At 38.0% G+C, this 26,283-nt stretch overlaps 1 long non-coding RNA gene across 1 annotated transcript in view; it reads left to right on the top strand.

The window, feature by feature from the left end:
- The window catches only part of LOC141762042 (uncharacterized), a 96,654-nt gene that overhangs the window by 33,660 nt on the left and 36,711 nt on the right, over window positions 1-26,283 (top strand). The window contains exon 2 of the long non-coding RNA XR_012592704.1: window positions 14,927-14,989. This is a non-coding gene — a long non-coding RNA (uncharacterized LOC141762042). The remainder of the gene's footprint in view (window positions 1-14,926; window positions 14,990-26,283) is intronic.

Genomic DNA, 26,283 nt, shown 5'->3' with positions numbered 1-26,283 from the left:
TTTAGAAGGGCAATGTGGAGGGATGTTTGATTGTTGTTTCGTGGATGTTAGGAGTGTTGGCCGATTTACTGGCAGGCTGGCTTTTATGTTGTCAGTTGCTATGGAAAGGGATGTCAATCATCTTAGTTATTGAATAAAAATCATGTTGCTGTAGATTTCCAACAAGTAGATTATGGCTGTATAGGAGCTGTGTTTGCACTCTGACTGGGTTTTAACCCCGAGTGACGGGAGGTTTAATATTATCCCTAACCTTATACCTCTATTCCACATGATTAGTACATCTCATTAAGTTGCGCTTAGGGATTATGAATGTAGAGAAATATAAAGACCGAAATGTCATCGTTAAAAAGTGCTTTTATGGATAAAAGTCATTTGTTGTACATTTAGCAGGAGATTAGTCTCTATTTCATCCAAAAAGTTACATGAGTTGTTAGCGTTCATCCGAACAAGCAATTTTGAAATGATGGATTGGAATATAGTCGAGTTGAAAATAAACTATCCACTGGTCTGCTGTTAAATTAAAGATAGTTCACCAATCATCCCAGACGCTTCATTAGAGACTTCTATTGGCTGGTTGGGAGTCTCAAAAACTAGGGCTGTCAATTGATTAAAATATTCAATTGTGATTAATTGCACATTTTTTATCTGTTCAAAATGTACCTTAATGGGAGATTTGTCAAGTATTTAATACTCTTATCAACATGGGAGTGGACAAATATGCTTTCTTTATGCAAATGTATGAATATATTTATTATTGGAAATCAATTAACAACACAAAACAATGACAGATATTGTCCAGAAACCCTCACAGGTACTGCATTTAGCATAAAAAATATGCTCAAATCATAACATGGCAAACTGCAGCCCAACTGGCAACAACAGCTGTCAGTGTGTCAGTGTGCTGACTTGACTATGACTTGCCCCAAACTGCATGTGATTATCATACAGTGGGCATGTCTGTAAAGGGGAGACTCGTGGGTACCCATAGAACCCATTTTCATTCACATATCTTGAAGTCAGAGGTCAAGGGACCCCTTTCGAAAATGGCCATGCAAGTTTTTCCTCACCAAAATTTAACGGAAGTTTGGAGCGTTATTTAGCCTCCTTCACAACAAGCTACTATGACATGGTTGGTACCAATTCCTGAGGTCTTCTAGTTTCATATAATGCCAGTATCTTAACTCTAGCTTTAAAATTGAGCTCGCTACAACCTAAAAATCGCAAGTTGTGTTAAAGAAATTAGTTGCATTAAAACAAATTTGTGTTAAAGGAACTCTATGTAAGAATCGGAAATTGATTGTTAACAGCGACACCTGTTGCCGTTAAGTCAACGAAAGTCAGCGTCCTGTTGCTCGCACTCACGCTTGTACATAGACATGAACGAGCATTGATCAACACAGTGAGGCAACACACGTCAGCTAAAACCACAATATCACACCTGCTTGTCAGTAATGTTAGCTGACCAGACAAAGATCTCTCCATGAATCGATGCTGATACTGTGTTTCCTGCTTCAGCCTCCCGACCGCAGTCAGAAGGAACAGGGGAGATACCGGAGTTTTGGTCGGAGACAATAACGTTACTCGCTCCGGAGCACTGTCTATTCACTCAGCAGCAGGAAACAACACTGAAACCTCTGTTGGTCTGAAGGAGCTGCAGCATTTATTTCTGCACAAACGTCCACTTTACATTCACTAGATATTCTCAGAGCTAAACTAATTCCTCTGCAGTGTGTAGTGTGCGCGCATGCACGTGAGAGTGGAGCGAGATAGCGAGTGAGAGCGAGCGCTGTGTGTGAGTGAAGGCAAGCAGGCAGGCAGCGGAGCAGACACAGCATCGACTCCGGCCCTGGAGACCAGGGCTACGGTCTCCACTGTGTCTTCTGGCCGCGGTCGGGAGGCTGGAGCAGGATTAGTTGACACTGTTTTGCAAGACAGGCTTCACTAGATATATACTTTCATCAGTATATAAAATAAGATTTATCTATGCTATGATTATGAATTAAATATGAGTGCCCTATTTTCATAGATTCAATAACCCAACAGTATATAAAGTATTTACAATTAGCCTCACCTTGACTAGCTACAACATTTAATTGCGTCTTATTATGCATCAGTAGGGCGAGGATATGAATAAAATCTTCTTTCACTATAATGTCAAGGTACTTCATCAAATCAATGCAAAAAAAATCATGTAAATGTAGTACGGTATTGCCATGAAGCAGTCCTACTGAATAATTTGCATTGTGTGCAATGGTCCAATTACAATGCATAACACTCAGTAATAATACACTGTCGAGGACCATGCTGAATATATACTTTTTCTTTTGCACATTCTCCTTTTAATACTTACTGTAAATACTTTTACCCAAGTAAAAATGTTGAATGCATGACTTTTACTTGTAATGAAGTATTTTTATATGATGTATTGATTTTATCAAGTAAAAGATCTGCATACTTCTTCCATTATTGTGTGGTGAATGGTTGTTAAAGTCATATGGCGGTCCAGTGAGAGCTATTACAGTCACATGAACTAAGTGAATGAATTAATGGATTAACCTTAAATCAATTACCCTTATGACCTCATCGACCTGCAGAGGTTTAAATTCCTGTGACTCTTCACAAGCCAGTTGATAAAACATCTTGAATGAGTCAAGAAAACAACAATGCAGTATAGGGCCGTAACTAACAATTATTTTCATTGCCGATTAATCTGGCGATTATTTTCTTGATTAATTGATTAATTGTTTGGTCTATAAAATGTCAGAAAATGGTGAAAAATGTTTCCCGAAGCCTAAGATGACATCCTCAAATGTTTTGTTTTGTCCACAACTCAAAGATATTCAGTTTAATGTCATACAGGAGTAAAGAAACAAGAAAATAATCACATTTAAGGAGCTGGAATTTACCTTTTTATTCCTTTAAAAATTGCTCAAATCGATTATCAAAGTAGTTGGTGATAAATTTAATAGTTGACAACTAATCCATTAATCGTTGCAGCTCTAGTGCAGTAGTTTAATTTCAACTTGATGATGTTGAATTGACACTCATCTAAACAAACGGAAATTGATCCTACGGTGTACAGTGTAGAATAGAAGAGTTAACTTGAATCAGCAAACTAATAGACAACGACAAAATGTTCACACTTTGAATGAGCCAGTAGAGAAATCGGTGGTTTTCATCGCATGGTTTGTTACAGTCCGTTCTGTATCTGTTAGTCCGGATGTCTCCAGGAACTAGAGATCTGAAGCCCGAACCTGTGATGCCATCAGCATTTACAGCCTCGAGCTGCTAATTTGCATCTCTTTGAGTAGTAGGAGGGTGCCAGTGATTTTGCAGAGCAACCACATTTTTTGACTTTTAACTAACATAAGCGTTATAGCAATGATATGAGCCTAGAAATGTACCTTTGTTTGAATGATATCCGCATTGGTGTTTTTGAAATCACTAGCATCCTTATCATTTTTCTGAAATATGGTTGATCGGGACTACAGATGCCCCAAATAACAGAAAATGTATCATTATTTTTGTATTAACGGCTTTGGGTCATTATAACGTTGCATCCAGCCTTGAAAGGGACTAATATTGTCTCAAACAAAGATATTAGAAAGCACAGATCTGGATAAATGAGAATTCAATATGTAAAAAGATGTCTATCATATTGTGTTTTTATTCAAAGCAAAGCTGTTGTTGCGGTTGCCCTGTCATTTTGATCTCGGCATGTAAAATTAAATGAATAAATTAGTATTCCTCTGCAAGAAATAAGTAGGTTTCTCTTACGAATACAGATAATTAATGGACCGGCCAACATTCATGTCAGCTCTGCAATATGGAAACATAATCTGTATGCGAGTAGCAGCATACGCAGTGTGCTGTACTGTTTGATAGTTTGTTATAGCACACACACACCACTGTGTTTTATTCATGAACTCTCGTTGGTCATCGCTCATTACACAAGCGATCAACGCTCCCTGTTGTTCTTGTACTGCTGTACTTAACAAGTTGTCTTTTTATGTTCCTCCATAACTAACCACAATGCCTGTTGTTTTAAGATACCACTTCTGAATGCAGAGGGACTCTGCTCTCATGCCTGTAACTGTAGACGACTGTACACATGGATTCAATTTAACTACATTTTAAAATCAGTTCCGCTACTAATAAACAGCTGAAGGGACGAATAGAAACTATGGAAACAGAAACATGCCCTGATTATAGCTGATTATGCTACTAAAATGAATATTAATGTACACAATATGTGCGTAAACAGTATTTGCATTTTGACTTACATAATATAATACTACACATAATATCTCCAAAAATATTTCCATGTAAGAAAACTTTCTGGATTGAATTCTTGATGATAAATAAGTAAATGGTTGGTAATTTAAAGATCAGATTAGCTAAACATATTTTAGAATTTACAATATGTCATCTAAATGATTAGAAATGCAATAGAAAAATATCCTATTAAAGAGAAATTCAATGTTTTAACTAGCAGAATGTTAAATGTGGTTGCAGATAGAGATGCCACGATACCAGATATTTAGTAGTCGATACCAATACTAGTGAAATTCCATGATCCTCAATACCCAATTCGATACCTGAGTAAAAAAACTAAAGCAATGAATCCCGTGTACTTCAACATACACTCCTTTATTACCGATTTATTATTAATCCCTGATGATCCGCCTCAAGTGTCTCGCCAAAAACTAAATTTTACAAGATTACATTTGAACACAACATGATAACGTTATTTACCTTCCCCAAAAACTCATTTTTACTGAATATAGTTTGAACGCATCATAGTGTAACTCAGTGTGACCTCCTTACGTTAGCTGTTAGCTCCGTTGTTTAGCCATCCAGGACTGTGCTGCCCACCAGCTGCTAAAAGCTAACGTTAACTGGCTCTCCTCCTGCGGATTTCAACTCTGATTTGTTGTTCACAATGTGGGTGTGACAATGTTGGTATTGGTAGTGGAAGAAGAAGTAGGCCTACTTTAAACCTTTTTTTCTGGAAGTAAAATTATTAACAGTAAAACTATTAATACTGCGCACTAAAAGTCCTGCATTCAAATGTTTACTTCAAGTGAACAGTGATAAGAGAGGTATTATCAGCACAATGTACTTTATGTACGTAATGTCTGTTCAAGGTGGAGCTTTCAGTTCTAATATGATTCTGGATAGTTTGATGAATAATAATGCTTCATATTTAAATTGTTAGATTTTGTGAGTCAAATCTGAATCGGCAACATAACCAGTAATCATTCTTTCTCAGGTAAAAGTAGTACTACAATGTTTTCCTCAAAGTAGACAGACTGTCACAGGCCAAGCCTTCGCCCCATTCTGAACAGGCCTGTTTTGAACAGGCACTTCACTAGCGTCTGGTAAACTCACTATACACTACCTGTCCAGCACCAAATGGCAGACAAACAGAGTTGTGACTAGCTGGTGAACATGGTGGAGCATTTAGCAGATAAAGAGCCTGATATGTCCCTCAGCAGTTGGTGGAGACCAAAAACAGAGCTAAAAGGAGAGTGAATATTGGATTTACTGTACGCCTGAAGCACGATTCCACATAAATGCCAATGTATCAACTTTATAAGGTGATAAAATGTCAATATTGTGTTTACATCTTGTTGCACTGCTGCATTATTGGAGTTTTAAGTTGGAAAGCGAAATGAGGGCTGCTTCACAGTTAAATTCACTGTTACATTCTGTTAAATCCTAAACAAAATCCTAATCTGTTTAGGATTTCCACCGCCTTAACCGAACCCCGAGAGTCGTTCTGCGTCATCAGAGTTCAACTGCAGCCCTTACTGTTCAAACAAACCAAGCAATACGAGCAGTCACACCAGAGTTTGTTTCATTCTATCCAAAGAAACAAGTGTGAGCACACCCAGAAGTCTTTTACCAAACTGCACCACAGTAGTTTAGGTTACAGACTGACCAACCATCTGATAAACAGCAGCACCTCTACAACCTTCCACCTGATGGCAAAGCTTGAAATGGCTATCTTTAGTTAAAAGGTTTCAGTTTGTTTGATTTGATTTTGTCCTTGCTGCTGCCTGTGTAAAATATATATAAATGAACAACTTAGAGTTGCTTTTAATGATTGTTTTGTATATTTCATGAGATCAAATATAGAAGCAATATTAATATAAAAAATTACATTCCCAATTCAGCCAAGCTTTTACCAACCACTGAAGCAGTTTTAATGCAGCTTGCTTTGAACAAATGTCTGGATCTCTGCCTGGAAGATGTAACACCAGTATGCCACAAGCTATTATTATATTTGGTATTTTGCTATGTGTCGGCGGCAAACAATTGAGAAATCCACAGCCAAGTGTGTGCTACAAGTGTTCATTTGGGCTGAGATGGCAACAGAAACAGGCGCCACATATGGGCTGTCACTCTTGTGTTCCTCAAACAATCCAGTGATGAGTCATTCTCTCCGGCGGTTGTCACCTTCGAAGTGGCCCCTCATCAAGAGAGAATTTGTCCTCATGGAATGAAGGTTGTCATTTACAGCGGCTTTACTGCTTATTACTGAGCGGGAAGTCACTGACACCTGTCAAAATACAGGGTGAGGAGGTCGACACATGGTGCAATTCTACAAGTACCTGGGGGTGCATATCAACAACAGGCCGGACAGGACTAATAAAACATATTGTGCAAGAGGTGGCAGGATACTGTTCTTCAAAACTATCGCTTCTATCAGTGGTGGCCAGCACACTGTTCTGTGCAGTGGGAGAGAACAGCAGAGTGAAGGATGCAGGCAGGATGTCCACCAACCTTCAGGAAAAAGAAAATATTTCTATTGTCTGAACTTGGACGACCTGGAGGCTGCAGGAGAGACGGAGACAAAAAATAAACCAAATTTCATCCTCGATAACATTTCCCACCACCTCTATGGTGTAATTCGGCAGCTGCTTAAACACCCCAAGGTGGCGGCATGAAGGTCTCTTGGTTCTCATTTTTTCCACCCACCAACAGACTCCTTCATTTCTAAATGGCCCTTTAGTCTCTGCAAACTGGGAAGATGTTGAAGCAGGCCGTCTGTACTGACCTGAGATTACCAAATATCCTGGATTGTTCTGTGCATCAACAGGCTCATGACTCATCAGTATACTGTATGTATAATCATTTATGCTGCATAAAAGACATGACATTATCAGTGTTCTGATAATAATGTTAGTATGAACAATTTACAATGAAGATTTCGCATAATGCAAACTTTTACATAATATAATAATAATAATAATAATCTTTATTTATATAGCACCTTTCAAAACACAGTTACAAAGTGCTTTACCATTATAACATAAAACACAAGGATAACGAAATGTACTAAAAGACAATAACTAAACACATAAAAACCCAAAGAGTAAAACAAAATAAATGTAATAAAAAACAAAACACCCTATTTTTTCCCTGATAATGCGACACTGTGAACAACAAATCCATGTTGAAATCAGCAGACGGAGAGCTAGTAACGTTGCCACAGTGGCAGGCAGTGAATAAAGTTCATTTCAGACTCTGTACCCCTGTATCCTGGAGTTTTTGTGAAGGCGGCAGTTGGCAACACTGAAATCCAAACAGCACAACCTGCAGAGTATTTTCTATCAGCATATATGTTAGTGAATAAGGAGTTTAGTTTTAAACATGTACATGCTGTGAGACTTTTTGGTCATTCATATAATGTGGCTTCTTGCAGACTGTTGATCTGAATTTGACTGTTGCAAGCCACATTATTCAATTTTTTCTTAAATCTCTATTTTCTCTATATTGGTGATGTTTTGTTTCCCTAGTCAGAATACACGATGACGCATGTTTTATACACTTATTATGCTGCTTTGTAGTCTTTCACCACTGCAGAAGTGAAATACAAAGCAGTATTACAGAGAGAGAGAGAGAGAGAGAGAGAGAGAGCGCACAAAACACATTTTCAACCATAAGTCAAGAGTTCACATGCTTATTATGACAATTTCACGCAAATATTTAATAGGATGAATTGAAGAAGTGAGGATATTTTGAACAGACATAGCATTTGTATCAAAAACTAATTCAACATTTGTATGTAAAACTGTAATCCTACATGGTAATAATCATACTCCTCATATCGTCCACCCACCTCTGCAGTTTTCATAACATAAACTGACGTATATTTATATAGGTTTGTATTGTATGTGTGTGCCTTAAATCTCTTCTGTTTCCTTATAAATCACTTTTGCTGCTGCCGGATTCCAAACTCCCCATGGGGATCAGTAAAGTTTCATCTCAAACAAGGCAAATAGACCCTTTCAACCCTCTTTCAGTGTATTTGAAAAAACCTCCATTGATTTTTTTTTTCTCATATTTGTAATAGTCTTTTAAATCATATTTCATTTTATTACTGAGGGATTAAAGAAGAACATTTTACATTTGTCTGTCTCAATTAAAACTCTTCTAATCAGCATTGCATGCCAAAAAGGTGATATATAAAGTCTTTCAACACCAGTTAATATAATTTTGGGACAAGTGGCAGCTTCTACCAGCCACTTCAACTGCATTTTACATTTTTTAACCCCAGGTCAAATCTTTGTTTCTTGGAATGGCAGATTGGGAAATGAACTAAAACAGCAACAACTATGCTGCTCCTGTGAGGAGCCTCAGCACTTATTGAAAAGCTGCTGAATGTCTTTGTTAAGTCCATGTCCCTATAGGGCTGTTGCAGTGAAGGAATTTCCCCTGTGGTAATAATGATTGGGTCAACTTCGCGGTATAAGGTATTATTGCAATTGTGTTTTCTTAATTTATCCTGATTTTAGTGCTGTAAAAATAAGCTTCATTGTTAGGCTATTATTACGTATATTGTTACTTTTTAAATGACAAAGATGACAGTTTTTAAAAAATTAAATACTTGTTTATCGTTAAATGCAAATCACAGAAGGGCAATGAGGCGCAACATTTTTTTCAGCTGAAACGCTTTGGTTGCGTCTGGTTGCTATGATACGGAATATGCACAGAAGTAAAAAAATGTCGGCACCATGCAGGTAGAGTAATTGCTCTGGATGAAGGAAGGCTGAAACACAAAGGAAGAGAGAACAGACACGCCGGTCCATTATTGTTGTTGTTCAGCACTGTTGCCTACATGTAGGATGTGACGGTTGGTCTTTGTAGTATTTGTCCCGCCCCTCCTCCATTGTGATTGGACGACGGGGAAAAAGTGACAGTGACGAGCACAGTGTTTTACCCAAAGTTAAACATTTTCCAACTCTCTTCAGGCTGCTGGTGTTTGTAGCAGAACATAAATAGGAGGCGCTCCCATTGCAAAAAATTAAAAAGACATAATGTGAATATAGCGGTCTTGGCGATTGCTTTCCATCCCCTGCGGTTTGCAATATTGTTAATAATGTTGCAGTATTGTTGTTATTGTGTGAAATGTGTCTTTTAATGTATTTTTCTGCTGGCTCTAAACTTTAATTCTTGATTCAGAGTAAGTTTATATAATCAATGCTAGAAAGTATACATAAACACTGAAGGCTGGCAGAATAGAACCCCCTAGGCTGAATCCCACGTGGCCCATCAGGCACACAACTCTAAATGTTGCTCACCACTGTGAACTGAGGTTCATCGCAAATCCATTAATTTTACAGGAGAGTGATTTCAGATGGGAGACACTCATTTAGTCAAAGTGCAATACACCTGATAGGATGTTTCTTAGTATTTAAACTAAGAAGTAACTCCATGAGCTGGAAATTTGACACAAGTGGTTATAGATAATTATTTCTCAGAAACTCTCCTGGGATGGGACTGCCACGGTTTTTAATTTTGGTGGATTGTGTCATGAAGTATACTTCTCTTAATTATCAATTCATGTTGTTTGATCTGAGAGATTGAGAGCAGCCTCATATACATTTTGGGAGTCTGTGAATCAAAATGTTGCCTCAGTTGTAACAGATAATTTAATGACGATGCTACAAAGTATACAGAACATGAAATGGGAGTAAATTACCAATATCCTTTGAAAAAAAGTAATTTCCAAAACAAGATTCGAGGTCTAACTTATAAGCAATGTGTGTCCGAAAATACTGTAATGGTGCTGCAGACTATGAGATCAGTAAGGGGCCAGAACATTTTTAATTGCATTTTGAAGACGGTGACTACATCCTTGAAAGAATTAGCCATCAAACCCTCTAAAGATTCATCCATCTTTCTGTCAGCCATCCTCCAGGACATCAGGAGCATGATTGGATAAAAGGGGGAAAAAATGTTATACCCACCCTGTTGTCATTACCAATCCAACACTGGCAGATCTATTTTTACTTCAAGTAATGAGGAAGGAAGTTGGTTAATTCTGCCTTGATCCTTCTTGAAAGCCTAGTGGGGGTTTGAGCCAAGAGGAAGAGGGACGTCTAATGGTTTCTTTAATGTGTAGTTTAAATATATCTTTGTCAGTGAGACCTTTAAGAAAAAATTTACAGATGAACAAGAATATCATCCTGTCATTCTTTTCAAAGCCTCAACTCTTACTTTTATGTGCTCAAGTTTGTGTGTGGATGATATTTTCTGGAGTGGAAAGGTTATTGTAGCCCTCTTCAGAAAGCTGTTGATAGTTTTAATACAGTGTCTCCGACAAGGAGTTGGCAATATACTGCAGATAAAATCATCTTTCACAGGATATATTTAGTTTTTTATACCACAATACACAGTATATCACCATATAGCAGATTTTCTTTAGCATCGGTTCAGGCGATGTTGACAGCGAGAACAATGTTTGTTTTTGTTTAATCCCGCAGATCATACAAATCCACGTACTTCATCACACTGATGCAAAAATTCAATTATGCTATAAAGCAGCCCTCCTGATTCATTTGAAAAACTGCACACAATGGCCTAAAACACACAGAAGACAGGATAGTAACCACAATATAAAGGTTATAACAACATCTCTTTTTGTTGACAAATTGTCATATCATACAACGCTATCCACGAGCTGTCTATCATGTTTTGTTTTAGGATAGCTTTGTAGTAGTCAGTGAGTAGTGTGTGTACTTGTTTGTTTATGTGAATGCTTTTTTCTAGGGCTGCCTGCAACTAACGATTATTTTAATTGTTGATTAATCTGTTGATTATTCTCTCGATTAATTGATTAGTTGTTCGGTCTATGAAATGTCAGAAAATGGTGAAAAATGTTGATCAGTATTTCCCAAAGCCCAAGATGACGTCCACAAATGTCTTGATTTGTCCACAACTCAAAGATATTCAGTTTACTATCATAGAGGAATAAAGAAACCAGAAAATATTCACATTTAAGAAGCTGGATTCAGAGAATTTTGACTTTTTTTTTCTTACAAAATTACTCAAACCAATTAATCGATTATCAAAATAGTTGGCGTGTAATTAAATAGTTTACAACTAATCGATTAATCGCTGCAGCTCTACTATTTTCTAGTAGCCTACTCTACTTGTACTACAATGACAATGCTAACATGCTGAGGCTTATAGGTAATGTTTATCATGTTCATCATCTTAGTTTAGCGTGTATTTTAAAATGTGATAACTAGCACTAAGCACAAAGTGTAGTTGAGGCTGATAGGAGTGTTATGAATTTTACAAATGTTTGGTCATAAACCGAAGTATTGGACAAATTGACATTTTTACCTGATGATAGCTCTAAACAAAAAGTCAGGGTGACGCCAACATTTTACAATTCATGCTATGGGGAAAATGAATGTCTTTACCAAATGTCATCGTAATTCATTGGATAGTGGTTGAGATATTTCTCTTTGAACCAAAAATGTCAATGAGGAAAAGTCACTAAAGTCAATAGGATTAAACCTCCGAGGACCATGAATGTTACAAAATTGAATCATCATTTATGGACATTATTTCAGACTGGACCAAAGAGGTGGACTGACTGATCAACATTGCCGAACCTAGAGCCATACAGATACATTTTCCCTGTGATAACTGTCACTTTGCCCTCCACACGCTCCTAATTACATACCTCAATTTTATATGTTTTTTATGATGTGTGGGGAAAAAGAAAAAGAAAACCCAGCAGAGAGAGACACTGAGAGACAAACGGAGTAGAGATTATGCACGGTGTCTCCACCCTGCAGGCTGGTAAAGCATATCGAAGGTTGGCTAGACTGCACTGGGCAGCTGCTGTGGCGTAAAGATGTGCCGCCCTGCCAGACACACAGATGTAGAGTAATGAGTCATTGTGTACTGGAATTTTGTCAAAAGCCTGCATCTCTCTTTTACCCCCTTGTTCTCTTCCTCCCTCCCTCTCACCCCTCCTCCCTCTTCCTGTATATCCATCTCGCTCTTTCTCTTTATATTGTGTCTCACTCCGTGTTTATACATCAATTAGACTTGAATTTCACTTTAATGAGTGTCTTCTCTGCCTTTCCATTTGAAGAATGGGACCAACATGGTGTTCAGATGAGGACTTGATTCTCTCTTGTGACCACATGGTATAAAATAAAGTTTAATAAGGTCAGATTACACAAAGCAGCGGCAAAGGGCAGAATTTGTAAAGGTCACAGGCAGGGGTAGAAAGGTCTCAGCATGTAGCTCAGTAGGGAGAAAATGCAGAATAATATGACAGTGGGAAACAATGAACGACAAGAAAACAAAGTCAATGGAAATGCTACATTCATTTTAAATTATTTCCTTCGCTTATGCACCCAAGAATTGTTTTAGTCAGCGACCAAAGCCTACTGTACCTTTTGTTAACGTAAGTTGAGCTTTATTCATGAACCTTTATTCCTCATCTTTATATAACAGCCATATCTCAATGAAACGGTGTAAAAGGGGATAATTTTGCACGAGTGATATGAGATGCTTTTTTATGGTTATTTTATCATGTTGCAATTACAAATTCACAACAAAGAGGCACAAGGCTGAGTTAAAATGCAGTCCACCAGTTGTGTCATTTATTGATTTCCATACATGACACCAAGAGCTCCACTAAGACCAACAAATTCAGAAAGAAACTAGCTGCCATTTATACCTTTCTACTTCGAGTAACTAGTAGGAAAATACCATGTGGGTGTCATAGACCATATGATATAATAATTATTTACATAAAACAACAACAACAATAGATAGAATGAATGAATAAATAAATAAAGACATAATAATTCACACAAATATAAAATCTAGGGATAATTGAATAACACACAGACACCATGTCATATGGTTTGATCCTGGAGCTCTAATCAGCACAGCAGAGAGGAGAGACCTAGAGATGTGCAGCGAGAGCGCACAGGAAGCAAGATCCCTGAATATTAATTAATTAAAGCAGCAGTGGGTGGAAATGGAGCAAATATGATTAAAAAAAGTAATGTTTATAAAACGGTCACTATATTCTGACAGTAGTGCATGAGACAGGTAATCTGAAAAAAAAATCATGTGCCTCTGTGTCCTCCGGTGCTCCTGATGGCATCTGCAGGATTTCACAGACCGGAGGAAAACAACCAATCAGAGCCGAGCTGGAGCCTCGCCGTCCAGCTGCCGTCTATGAGAGCCAGCTGTCAATCACTTGCGAACTCTGACCAAACGGTCAAACTAGGCAGCGCTGATCAAATATGAATCAATATTCTGTTACTGTAATGCCTATTTCTCTCCTCAAATGTTTTCAGAAATATCTTGTAGTGTACTGTTTAGCGGTAAAATTAGAAAGTTTGTGACCTGAGCACCGCCCACTAGCCCGAGCACAGCCAATAGGAACGCTCTCTCTGAGATGACCTGTGATTGGCCAAAGTCTCCTGTCATGGGTAAGATATTTTACAGCCTGAAAACAGAGCCATGAGGAGGTGCATAAGTCTAGTTTTCTCTCAAAACACTTGAATTACAAAATTATGAAAGGGTATTATGGAACTTTTGCCCAATGATGCCAAAAACTGTCTGCTTACTGAAGCTTTAATATTATTGTATGCAATTTAAGTAATAAAAATGGTGATTTTTCTAAAAAGGAAACCAATAAGTCCATAATTTCAAGAGACCTGTTTTATTTTCTCTTTTGTATATTTACTATTGCTCTTTAAAAAAGCTAAAATATTTTTTATCCTATTATCGATGGAATAATCGGCAGAGTACTCGATTACTAACATAATCAATAACTACTGTAAAGCCCTATATTGAATCTGCAACAATTTCCATAATCAATTAACTATGGGTCATTCAAACATAAAAGGCCAAACATCCACTTGTTCCAGCTTCTCCAATGTACCAGTTTGTGTTTGTGTGTGTTTTAAATCTTTGTATATTGAATATATTTCTGTTGATTGAAAAAAAATAATAATCTGAAGAACTTGAGATGGGCATGTGTTAATATTATAACAGTTTATAAACAATTGAAAAAATAACCAATAGATTAAAGGTCAATGAAGTAATCAGTAGTTGCAGCCCTACATTTCATAAGATGGAATACAATAATACAAACTACATCTAAAAGACAAATGTGAGTCTTAGCTCCACAGTTGTCCCTTTCCATGCACATAAACTCCACACACCTCTTCCCATCCAACAGCAGCTTTAGTTGGAGTTGAGACTGTAGCCAAACATGTTCCACACTCAGACAATGCAATGTGTTATCACCAGCTACAGTGCCATCCGCTGGCTGGCTGGGCTGATGTGTGGACCCAGCGTGGCTGGTTGTGGAGGAGAGATAGGATGCCGTGATAGAGCCCAGGGCTAAAGCAGAGCATTGTGTGTGTTGCTAAACCACAGACCCACAGTGTTGTCTTAGTTATGCATCAGAGAACTGGATGCGTCTTCTTCAGTCGCCCAATTTCAGCTCCCCAATTCCCTCTCTGTCTCTCACATGCTGCCAGTTCTCTTATTTAGTCAAACGTGCAAAGCTATGTGTACAGGCTTAAATGGTGGAGACTGCTGCTTGCTGTCCTACATCCTAATGACTCGTCCTGCTCTCTCTCAGGTGTCCTGGTGTGAAAAGGTGGACCTAATGGACTGGAGCAATGTGGAAAACGGCTGATTGCCGGTAAGGTTCAAGAGAAAAAAAGTTTGAAAATGAGTGACACAGAAGAGATTTTCAAGGGTTGCAATAAGTCATGGATGAAATGAGGAAAGACGAAAATGGTTTCATTGATTGGATTACTCGGCAAACCATAGAAAGAGAGAGTGAGAGAGGAAATGGCTCAGAGATCTTAGTTTAATAGTATTCTTTCATACAGGCCCAAGCTAATCATCGGAGAGTGTGACTGACTTTGAGTTATCACCCCTTTTATTGTATCAAAATTGATCACATTATCTCCCATCCATCTCCTTACATTCATCTCTGGTGAAAGTGGTTGTCCGAAGCACATAATGGACAGATTAGAAGAAAACCTCTGTTCTGGCAACACTCAATATTTCCCCATTAGTGCGGTGGCCTCTGGGATTAGACCTTTGCCACACATTAAAGATGTCAATACTGCTAATATTGTTTTTGGAGGTCCTCCACCTTCTTAGAGCTACAGCTTGTGTAACCAGATCTGTTTGATAAGATCTATTGAACAGCGCTGAGACTGGCAGTAGGAGACCTATAGGTCGTATTTTCTATTTGAGAAGGAAAGACTGGGGGATAAAATGGCCTGAGAGTATTTCTCCTAAAAGTAGCTCTATACTCAGACCACTGGAGAATTTTGATTCACGAAGCATGTCAGTATCTGATTTAGTACACACACAAAATATTCAATACACACTGAAATGAGATTGAATTCCACCTATGTGGCAAAATTGATATAGATTATTTCTGTAAAATGATTTATCATGTTATCCATTTTAACAGTTTAAATACACATTAGCTGTATATTACAGAGCTAACCAAGCAGGTTTTTAATTATTAAGCGTATTCACACTGAAAAACACAGTATACGCAAAACAGTCACTATGCAGACCAAAAAAAAAGTTTTTGAGTGGGACGTCGATGGACGCTAATATTCTCCCACAATGTGATGCACAAAGGAAATGGAGGATCTGCTCACAGGTCATGTCCCAGCAACCAGGAAGAGTGCAAGGCTTTGAAGCAAATTTTCTTAATGGCCAAACAGTGGAGTTATTTTATAATTTCCGTGTCCGTCAGCGTCTGGGTCCGTGTCTAGACCGATGCTGGACCGAGGGCTGGGAGGCGGAGTTAAAGGAAACGCTACTGCGTCTGCTCTATGGGCCCAATGGATGCAGAAGATCGCCGGATGATCCGGGTACTTTATCACTCAGCGGTCAAGCCATTTTGGCTTCACGCGCCACTGAGCAACTCTCATAAGAATGAATGGGAGCCCGCCTCCAACGCTGTATCCAGTTCTCTTTATACATCCATGGTCGTGTCTAGTTGGTATAACTCTGATTTGCATAACTCTGGCGAGATGTTGGGCAGCAAGTTTCCTGAGAGTTTTTGCAAGTTTCCACAAATCTAGGGTTACCATGTAGATGCAACCATGTTCACTACAGCGGCACCAAATTGGTGCTGGTTGTGGTAAAATAGCTTTGTGAACACCCCAGGAAACAAAAAATAACATTTTGTTGGCTATTTGTGAAGTTTTAAAGGCAGGGTTGGTAAGGGTTTTAGAAACAATTGTTGTCATATTAGCTGAAATTCTCATTACATCCCGACAGCAATCAATAAATCAAATGCTCTGACAGAAAAAAAAAGACCAGACCTGAAGGGACGGACTGTCAGTGTTGCCGACTTGGGGACTTTCTCGCTAGATTTCGGGACTTCTGGAGCTAGTGCTGCTAGCTACTTTCACTGGAAAAGAGTTGGCAACACTGGATTTGTTTTTTTGGCTGGATCATTATTAAAAATCTAGTGTTTTTTTGCTAGTTTCTCAAGATCGCCCCCCTGCCTTTAATTAGCAGTGATACTCCAAAGCTACAGTTTAATTGAAATCCATCAGCATGTTTTGTAGTGTAAAACATTTAAGTATGTTTATTTATTTTGTATAGTATAGCAAAAACATTATACAATGACAAATAGTATACACATGTGTGTCCCAATTACATATTACAATACAAATTGATTCTAAGCAGATTTTGAGTATGTTCATACTAGAAAAGTGACAAAGTAAAGTATACTCAAAGTAAACAGAATACATACTAAATACAGTTCATTTTTGAGTCTACTGTTGATATTGTCCCACAATGCACACATGAAATGGAGGAGCTTCTCACAGCTGGAAAACAAAAAACAAATAAATGGTTGGTGGTTGTGAAACAGCTCCAAAAAATATCTTGGAAAACACAAGATAAGTATTAAATCTTAGGGAACACATTTTGTATTTGTGAAGTTTAATTGGCAGTTGTATATACTGTATAGAATCTGTATGTACTGTTATATGGATTTCTGACAGCTATAGATTGTCATAGAAATTACAAAAAAACAGCAATGATGCTTTTTCACCACAAGAGAGCACCATCGCCCTTCCTTAAAACATGAGCACAAATCCAGCCATCATGTACCCACACATTGTACTTGTATTGTGGACAATAATCATACAACCGATCATAAAATAAACATTAGCTAAAATGGATTTAACAAAATGACTGTATTTAATGTAAATGAATGAATAATACCTTTTAAATCACTTATCAAGAAGGACAGACCGAAATGTAGTTGTGATTATCAGTGCAAATTACAAGTTAAAGACAGCAGTGTATGTTTTTGTGATGGATTATCCAACATTATGACCCTCTTTTTGACCATTTTCTTAAAGTGCTGGCTTCGTGAATAACCGTAGGCTGAATCGCAGCCCTCAGCTCCGTCCTGTATATAATTTCAGTGGTAAATGAAAACGTATACTCCTGCATGTGGGAGCATCCCGTCCTCTCGGTGTGGCAGTGCTGAGGTCATATCCATTGGGATGGCCCGGCGGTGTGTGGACAGGATGAGGAATAGAGCCCTACTTTCTGAGTTAGATAAATACCTCCATCCGCCTTACTAGAGCATTCACCGGGGACAACACAAAGACCAAAATCAGCAATACATAAGCATCAATAATTAAGCAGCCACACACAGAGTGAGAGGGTGAAGGGAGGGTGGGGTCCTGGACTGAGCACAAGGTTGGCTCTGAAGTGATCCTAAACGCTGCTAATGTCTCTGAAACTCGTCACAGAGGACACAATGGAGCATTTTCTTTTAACTAAATAACTCAGCTGTATTCTCTTTTCCTTTGTCTTGGTTTTATTATTTGTCCTCCGTCCCCCAAAGCTTCATTCTATCTCTTGTTTCCGTTCGCTGCTAGTTTTCATAGATTTCTCTCAGACGACTAGACGTATTGGGTCAAACCTATCCTATGAACAACTACACCCTATGATGACCCGACCTGGCTCAGCCTGCGCCTTATCATTTATTTATGAGAGCCACTATCAGCGCAGTGCTGAACAAAACAACAGTGATGTCATTGCTTTCATTTCTTTCAGTGTGTTGACTGAATGATACAATCCCTTTGGCCACCAGCAGCATGATTAGCTTTGAAAGTTGAAACTAAAATATCAATTAAAACCTTAAAAAGTTTTTTAAAACCTGTCCTAAAGAATACAATAACAAAAAAATCAAGCTTATGTGCTGCCACACCGGACCTTTACTGGACTTTTGCTGCTGCTACTGCTGGTGTTTGCACACTCGTTAGTTGTATTATATTGTTATTGTGTTATAATATTATATATAGTGGTGCAGGAATGAGTCCTAAAACCCGGAAATGAGTTAGCATTTTATCACTTCCAGTTTCCCCGTCTCAGAGTCAATGGGTTTTTAGTTAGATGCCTGAAATAAGGTCTGTGGTTAGATATATAGATAGATAGGTAGGTAGGTAGATTGATTGAGGTGTTACAACAGCAATTTACATAGATCACAAGAAAACATGCATCACTTATACAAAAAGACATGAGGTAGGTGTGAAAAACACTGTATTTACAAATTTCTAAAGAAATGTACATACTAACTACTTCAAACTTTAGATAGAAGAAATAAAAAAATACAATAAAATAGAATTAAAGATATATCTCTGCTGTGCAAGCACAAGCTTAAGAGATTTTAACGTTTTGTTCTGCAATATAAAATACATCAATAAATATCCTACTTGTGAATTTTGAGGCCTTATGTGTCTTAAAAAAGGCGGTTGCTAACAAGTGGCTAAATGAGACTACAAAACGTCATCACGCCGACTCGTCCGCTTTTACAGCCTCGTTGTGTATACTTGTGCTCATGCGACCGTGGTGTAGTTTGTTTATAGCCTAACGTTATCTTTTTAATTCTGGTGATTGCACACTTCAAAAATCCTAAAAGTGGTGTTAATTTGTGAAGATTATCTTGCTGAAGAAAACGTGTAAGTATCATAAATGTTTGTTTGCCACAGAGCTTATTTTCTGCAATAATCCAAAACCCAATGGAAATATCCCATTGGCTTCTAGGGAACCAGGGTGATGCTAACTTCCTGGTTGGCCTACAAAAATACGTCCTCCCTGGAGCTCTCTATTGCTTATATTTGTGTAGTTATATTGCTCAGATTCTGCACTTTTGCACATTAATATTTATTACTAATCTTTTATCTCATTTGTGCCTTATTTATTCCTTGTAAATATGTGTCAAGTCTTTTGATACAATGCGCAATTTGAGGTTGACACAACTGCAATAATATTAATAATATTACAATTAATTTTCACAATGCCAATAAAGTTCTTGATGGATTAATAGCTGCACTTTGTGGCTCTGCACACAATCAAAGAATCTAGATAGGAAAGGTTGAAAAGTTTATTTGTTTAATCCTTCTTTTCAACACACACACACACACACGCACACGCTAACACACGCACACACACGTGGTGTTATTGTCCTCCAAGAGGATTCAGTCTGCAGGCAGTTTTATTTTGGAAGGAAAAGGGGCTTTGGTGTTATGTTCCTGTAGGGGCTCTGGGACAAGTGGACGTCTAGGATTTCTTCCAGTGTCACTTTGTCCTTGTGGAGTTTCTATCCCTAGTTCTCTTTTTTTCCCCTCTCCCTTGATTTTTGTACGTCTCAGTCGCCCACCAACAGGAATGGCAATTACTTCTGTGGACTGCATGGAAGATGAGTTTGTGCTGTGTTAGTGTCCTGAGTTTCCACCGTGTAGTTTATGATTAGGCCACTAGGGGGAGAGGTAGAGCTGACACAAGAGATATGAAACAAAGTGGAGGGTGAAAAAGGGAAATGTGAGCACCTGAAAGAGAGGGGGAGACAGCTTAACTGTCTGAGAAGGAGACACAGAGGAAGACCTGATATAGCAGATAAGGAGTGAAGAAATATGAGAATTGTAGTGGAAAATGTAGAAAGACAAAGACAGTGGCAACAAGAGACAGAGTGGGAAAAAATTGTTTGTCTGTCTGTGGTTTTTGTGTTTGCGGGTGAGAGAGAGAAAGTAACCTGTGTTCCCTCACAGTCGTCTTTGGCATCTCGCTCAGCAGTGTATTTCCATTCGCGGGGCATGGAGAGAGCAGTGACCTAAGGGAGACCCTGTAATTATCCTCTGTGTCTGTGACAGGCCCGGATAATCAGTCTCCCTGGGAATACTGGTAGAGATCTGTGGACGAGTGATTCTGAAAGGCCTAATCCTCAATGAAGCGCACTCAGAGCTCTCACACTGGTAACTGGAGTGCTCTCACAAGACGCCTTTTTGACACACTCACAGGTTACACTGTGTGTGTAATCCCTCTCTTATTCCTTTCACTCTCTGTGTTTATATTATTTCTTAGTCCTAATCTCTCACTTACCGATGTTTGAATGAATTGTATTTTAGTTTTTTTCTTTGGCATTGATTTTGTAGAAATGAACAGGGTAAAAAGTTCATTTTTATTGAGTCAGAATTCCTCAAATTAAAAGAAAATTAATTTTAATTTGCTATTATTTTAAATTAAATGATTTTTCGTCAAAACTTTCCCAAACTAACTTTTCTGTCCAGCTGTGGCATGCAGCTGTGTCGGAGACAGAATGTCACACAAGTAGGGCTGCATAACGATCATTTCCATTGCCGATTAATCTGTTAATTATTTTGTTGATTAATTGATTAGTTGTTTGGTCTATAAAATATCAGAAAATGGTGACAAATGTCGATCAGTGTGTCCCAAAGCGCAAGATGACGTCCTCAAATGTCTTGTTTTGTCCACAACTCAAAGACATTCAATTTACTGTCATAGAGGAGTAAATAAACCAGAAAATATTCACATTTAAGAAGCTAAAATCAGAGAATTATGATTATTTTTTTCTTAATTTTTCAATTTAATAGTTGACAACTAATCCATTAATTGTTGCAGCTCTACATCCAAGCCCATTAGCTTTCAGGTTTTTGGAGAACAAAAGTTAACTGATGTTCAGATAACCCAAATTATCAGTCATGACATTTCCCATCCTAACAACATAACGCTACATACATACTATATTTTTTCATGAGTAGCTTTATAGGAGAATGTGTGATGTGTTAGGCCTGAAAAATAGTGCAGTTTGATAGCAGATATCATGAGCAAATAATAAGCTAAGTCACATCACAGAGAGTGTTGGGGCTTCAGGTAGGAAGCAAAAAAAAAGTAAAGGTTAACATGCACACTTGTGCTTTGAAGTATCAGGATGTGCACACACAAACACAATGGTTCAACATCTCATAAATGTTTAACAGAGGCTTCACAAAGAAGTCAGTGATTTGGCACAATAAACCACAAATACACACACACACTAATAACACATGAAAACACTTTTCAGTATCAATTAAAGTGCCAAAAAAGTATGCATGCACACGTTGTCGACATTTATACATATATGCTTCTCCCCATATTGCACTCTCACTGTGCAACAGGAGATGAAGTCCTTCCATTTCAAGTGTCCCAAAGTGTTCTGGGTCAAATTCATAGAGAAATAACGACGTGGATGTATACACCCGTTGACATTTCTGATGTCTGGGATGCTTGTGCAAGATGAGGGGAGCAGCATTCCCACAGGGGGGGCTGGGAATCAATTACCACTCTCCCGAGGCAGTGGATTGGCTACCGGGGAATGACAACATGCCAGACAGCCACACGGTCAGGCTGTCATCATTTGATTTACACATAATCAACTCCTAATTGTATCACATTGGGCTGCAGGTACATGTAATTTAGAATAGAGTGTGAATTCACAGGGGTTTTGGCAGGCAGAGCTATTGTGTCCCCGTGGTAATGAATGAGAGGCGAGTGCTTTAATGTGCTTGGCCCCTGGTAGTCCTGTGCTGCTCACCGCGCACAGTCATGCAGGCTGGGGAACCAGACTTTTGTGCTTTGACAGTTTGATGGACAGCTGACATGACTGGCTCCGGAGTTGCCAGTCAATCCATAACTGGAAGTAGCCCCAATGCAGCCGTCTTCCGATCAAGAAACACTTCAAAGGATTTTTTTTTTCTTCTCTTTCTGTATATTTTTGTTGTCTTCTCTCTCTCTCATAGTGATCAGCTCCATGTTGCAACAGTATCCTCTGGACACTGTGGAGTTTGCAGCTATTCTTTGCAAAGTTTATAGGGAAAGAAATGGCCAAGTTTGCTGCTAGGTTATCGGGCAGCTTGAATTATTAATTTAATTGTGCTCTTATATCAGGTGAGATGCAATAAATCATCTCAGCCTTATGAGGTATAACAGACGGTATGATACGTCCTCTTTCGTTAGCATTGTCTAAACTTAACTCTGTATTGCATCCATGACATCAGAGAGAAGGCGGCAGACTCCCTCGAGCATCAAAATGCAGACAGACTGAAAATATAATCACATGACTGCTCTATTAATCTGCTGTGTTATGGCCCTTGATCGATATATATTTTGCTCTTGTGCAACAATAACCATTTATCAAGTCAACCTCGCTCTGCAAAGGATAACCTTTTAAGACGTCAAGAAGAAAAAAGAGATTCTGTTTAATATGCAGCTTTAAACAGTTATATATATAGGAGCAGTATATTACGATATAGGTCATTTCATATCTTGGTAATTATGTATATCACGATATAGCATGTTTTCTGGTAATTCAATAAATAAATAAATAGTCTATATCAAATAACCACATGGTAAAGCCTATTTTTGTATACTCCTGTGTGAATTAAATACTTTACAAATGAAAAGTACTTAGTATTTTCTCATTTTAAGAACTTGAGTGCAAAATGAACATAATTTTCAGGGGAAATTATAGAGAAAAAATAAATAAAGAGAGTCCCAGCCTATAACTCAATAGAAATGATATAGGAAATATATACGGTAGACATTTTTATAACGTTTTGACGATATATATTATCACATTACCCAGCCCTAATATATATGCACTAGTATCCCAGACATTAGTGAAATACACTTTGAGGCATTAACTGTACAGTAATTCTAAATGACCTTTCTCCCTATTAAGTGTTAAACAAGTTGGATGCAATGGAAATGTGATGCTATTATGGCACATTTTGTTCCTGACGTAACAAAGCTGAAGGTGAATATTTTTGTAGAACCAGATAACATTACATTTTCACTTCTAACTTAAATTTACCAACAACAATAAAAGAGAAAAAGTAGATCCCAGAATTATTAATGTTGTGAGTAAGGCTGGGCGATATGGCCAAAATCTTCGATATATAGGTAATTTCATATCTTGATAATGATATATATCACGATCTAGCATGTTTTCTGGTAATTCAGTAAATAAATAGTGTAGTAAAAATCGTTTTGTATACTCCTGTGTGATTTAAATACTTGACAAATGAAAAGTACTGAGTATTTTCTCATTTTAAGAACTTGAGTGCAAAATGAACATAACAGTTTCAAGAGAAATTATAGAGAAAAAATAAATAAATATAGGCCTAGTCTATATCATGATAGAAACAATATAGAAAAATATATACGATACACATTTTTATATTGTTTTGACCATATATATTGTCATATTGCCCAGCCCTAGCGGTGACAAACATGTCAGGAGCGAAACACCAGGCCAGACCCATTCTTGACTTTTGACAAAGTCTGTTTAAATTCACGACGGCGTGTCCATTAAGAGAATAATCTGTTCACCTGTCAGGTGCAGCTGCAATGCCATTAGACAAGGACAAAGACAAAATAAAACCCTGAGGCTTGTCTGCTGAGAGTGAAGAGTAGCCTCAGCTTTTATACAAGTTCTGCTTCAATCTCTTTTGAGATATCTAATTAACTTATCAGTTCTTTTTTGTGGTGATATGAAATAAAGGTATATTATTGACAGACATACTTAAGGAGATGTAAGCAAACCTTCCAAAACCTTCCAAAAGCAAAAAAACAGAAATACATTAGTTAGATCTTAATGTAGTAGAGTTATTGTTGTCGTACATACGTGTGTGTTTTGTGTAACACTTTCTCCTTTTTACATCTGCCATTATACATTTGATATTTTTTTTATTCACTTCATTGTTTTACAACCTTTTTCTCATAGCTAGAAATGTGGATGTGGCTCAGTCTCACTCACATATCTTGCCCATATTTATCTTAAAATATTACCAGCAGCAAGAGCTTGGGTGATTCACAGAGCTTTAAATTGCCAATCATTTCATAGGAAAATAAAATCCATAAAGTAAGTCTCACGTTCTAACAGACTTCCTAGCATTTAGGCTATGGCTTACAGTATATAAATTCAATAGACTCTCTTCAGTCTTTTACAGCCCCCTGTAGGGACTCACAAAGTCCTTTTCTCACAAATGTGGCAGCATTTCACACATTTGCAGACCGAGCAGACTCTTTTTTTTTTTTTTTTTCAGGAAATAGCATACAATAGTTATGCAGTATACCATTTTTGACAATTCAATTATTTTTTTCTTTGTCATAAAAACATAGCAGCTCTTTTGCAAAGAGGATTTCAAGTTTTGTTGATGGTAGTAAAGGGCATTATGGAGAACGATTAAACATTTCACATTTGTTTGTATTCACCTTTATTCCTTTTCCAGTGACAGTTTCTACAAAAACTGAACTAAACAAAAGTTCACCTTAATTGACTTTCATTTTGAATGATGGTAATTTGGTATCAGTAGACTTTGGGCATGTCAAACATATTCTAATCTGAACATAAAATGCATCCTGCTAAACGTTTCAACAGTTCTTGTGTAGCCTGCAGCCTTCATCAAACCACTCTGTAACTCACAACGAAGCCACAGAGGAGAGCAGGACATACTGTAGGTAGGCTCCTTGTCTTAAAGGATTTATGACAGATGATAAATACATAAATGTTTTTTAAAAGTATAAAATTCAAACACATTTAATCCCCTTTCACTGCAATCTTAGCTGCACAGCTTAATTGGAACAAAGGCCCATATTAAACATTTTAATTTAATTTGATCATCATTATTATTATTAGCAATTAAAGCCATTAATTTCCCATGTTTTATCAGGCCTACATAAAGTAGGTGAAATATATTTATTTGTTATCAGTAACCGCAAATGACAATCCACACACCTTTTCAGTTCAAGTTTGGCCTTCAATTAAAGTATTCAGTTGAGTTAAATTTAAGCAATTTGTGTTTGTATTTTTCTTAAAGGTGCTAAATGCGAGATTGGGAGCATTTCTATTGCCTCCGCATAGCTTTCAACATGGCGATGACGAACTGGGCAGCGCATAGCTAACGGTGCTGACAGAGCTAACAGTGTTAACCTGGGGGAGAACCGGAGGGTGGGTGCTACGCTTCCGCAACAGCAGCGTCAGCTGGGACGGCGTTATCAGCTGTACCGCCGTATGAGAGCAGTGCAGAGCGGTGGCAGTAAGCTAGCCAGTGGGGCACGCTCACATGCACAAACATGCACGCACGGCCGGCCCGGCTATGAAAACAAAGCACGGAGAAACTCGGATTACAGCACACACAGAGGGAGAGTGACTTCATTCTCTGCTCAGGTAGACATTACTCCTCTACATCTTTACATAGACAATAGTTGCTTGGTGCTGTATTAATGCTCTGGATATCATATATAGAACCTTTAACATTTGAAGTGATGCAGAAATGTGATTTAATAATTCAAAGCCAATTCCTTTTATTCTGATGAAGCAAATCATCAACAACACAGACACAACAAGCACACGTACCGAACAGGAAGTCATGGCAGCCAAGTGGCAGCCCCGAAGCCAAAGGCCACGGCAGCTACAGGTGCACCTCATTCTTTACCGCCTGACTGAGATGGATCTCAGCAATTTCTGGTGCTAGCGTTGCACTAAGTTGAATCTAAATAATTCAACACCCGGAACGATTTTCAAATTGCTTTTTATTTTGAACAGAATACAAAACAGACAATGAAAAAAAACTCTTTTCTGTGAGTGCAGAG

Source organism: Sebastes fasciatus, chromosome 2 (genome assembly GCF_043250625.1).
Source record: "Sebastes fasciatus isolate fSebFas1 chromosome 2, fSebFas1.pri, whole genome shotgun sequence".
Taxonomy (NCBI): Eukaryota; Metazoa; Chordata; class Actinopteri; order Perciformes; family Sebastidae; genus Sebastes; species Sebastes fasciatus.
Note: the sequence above shows the minus strand (reverse complement) of the source record. Positions and strands in the feature narration are given on the sequence as shown.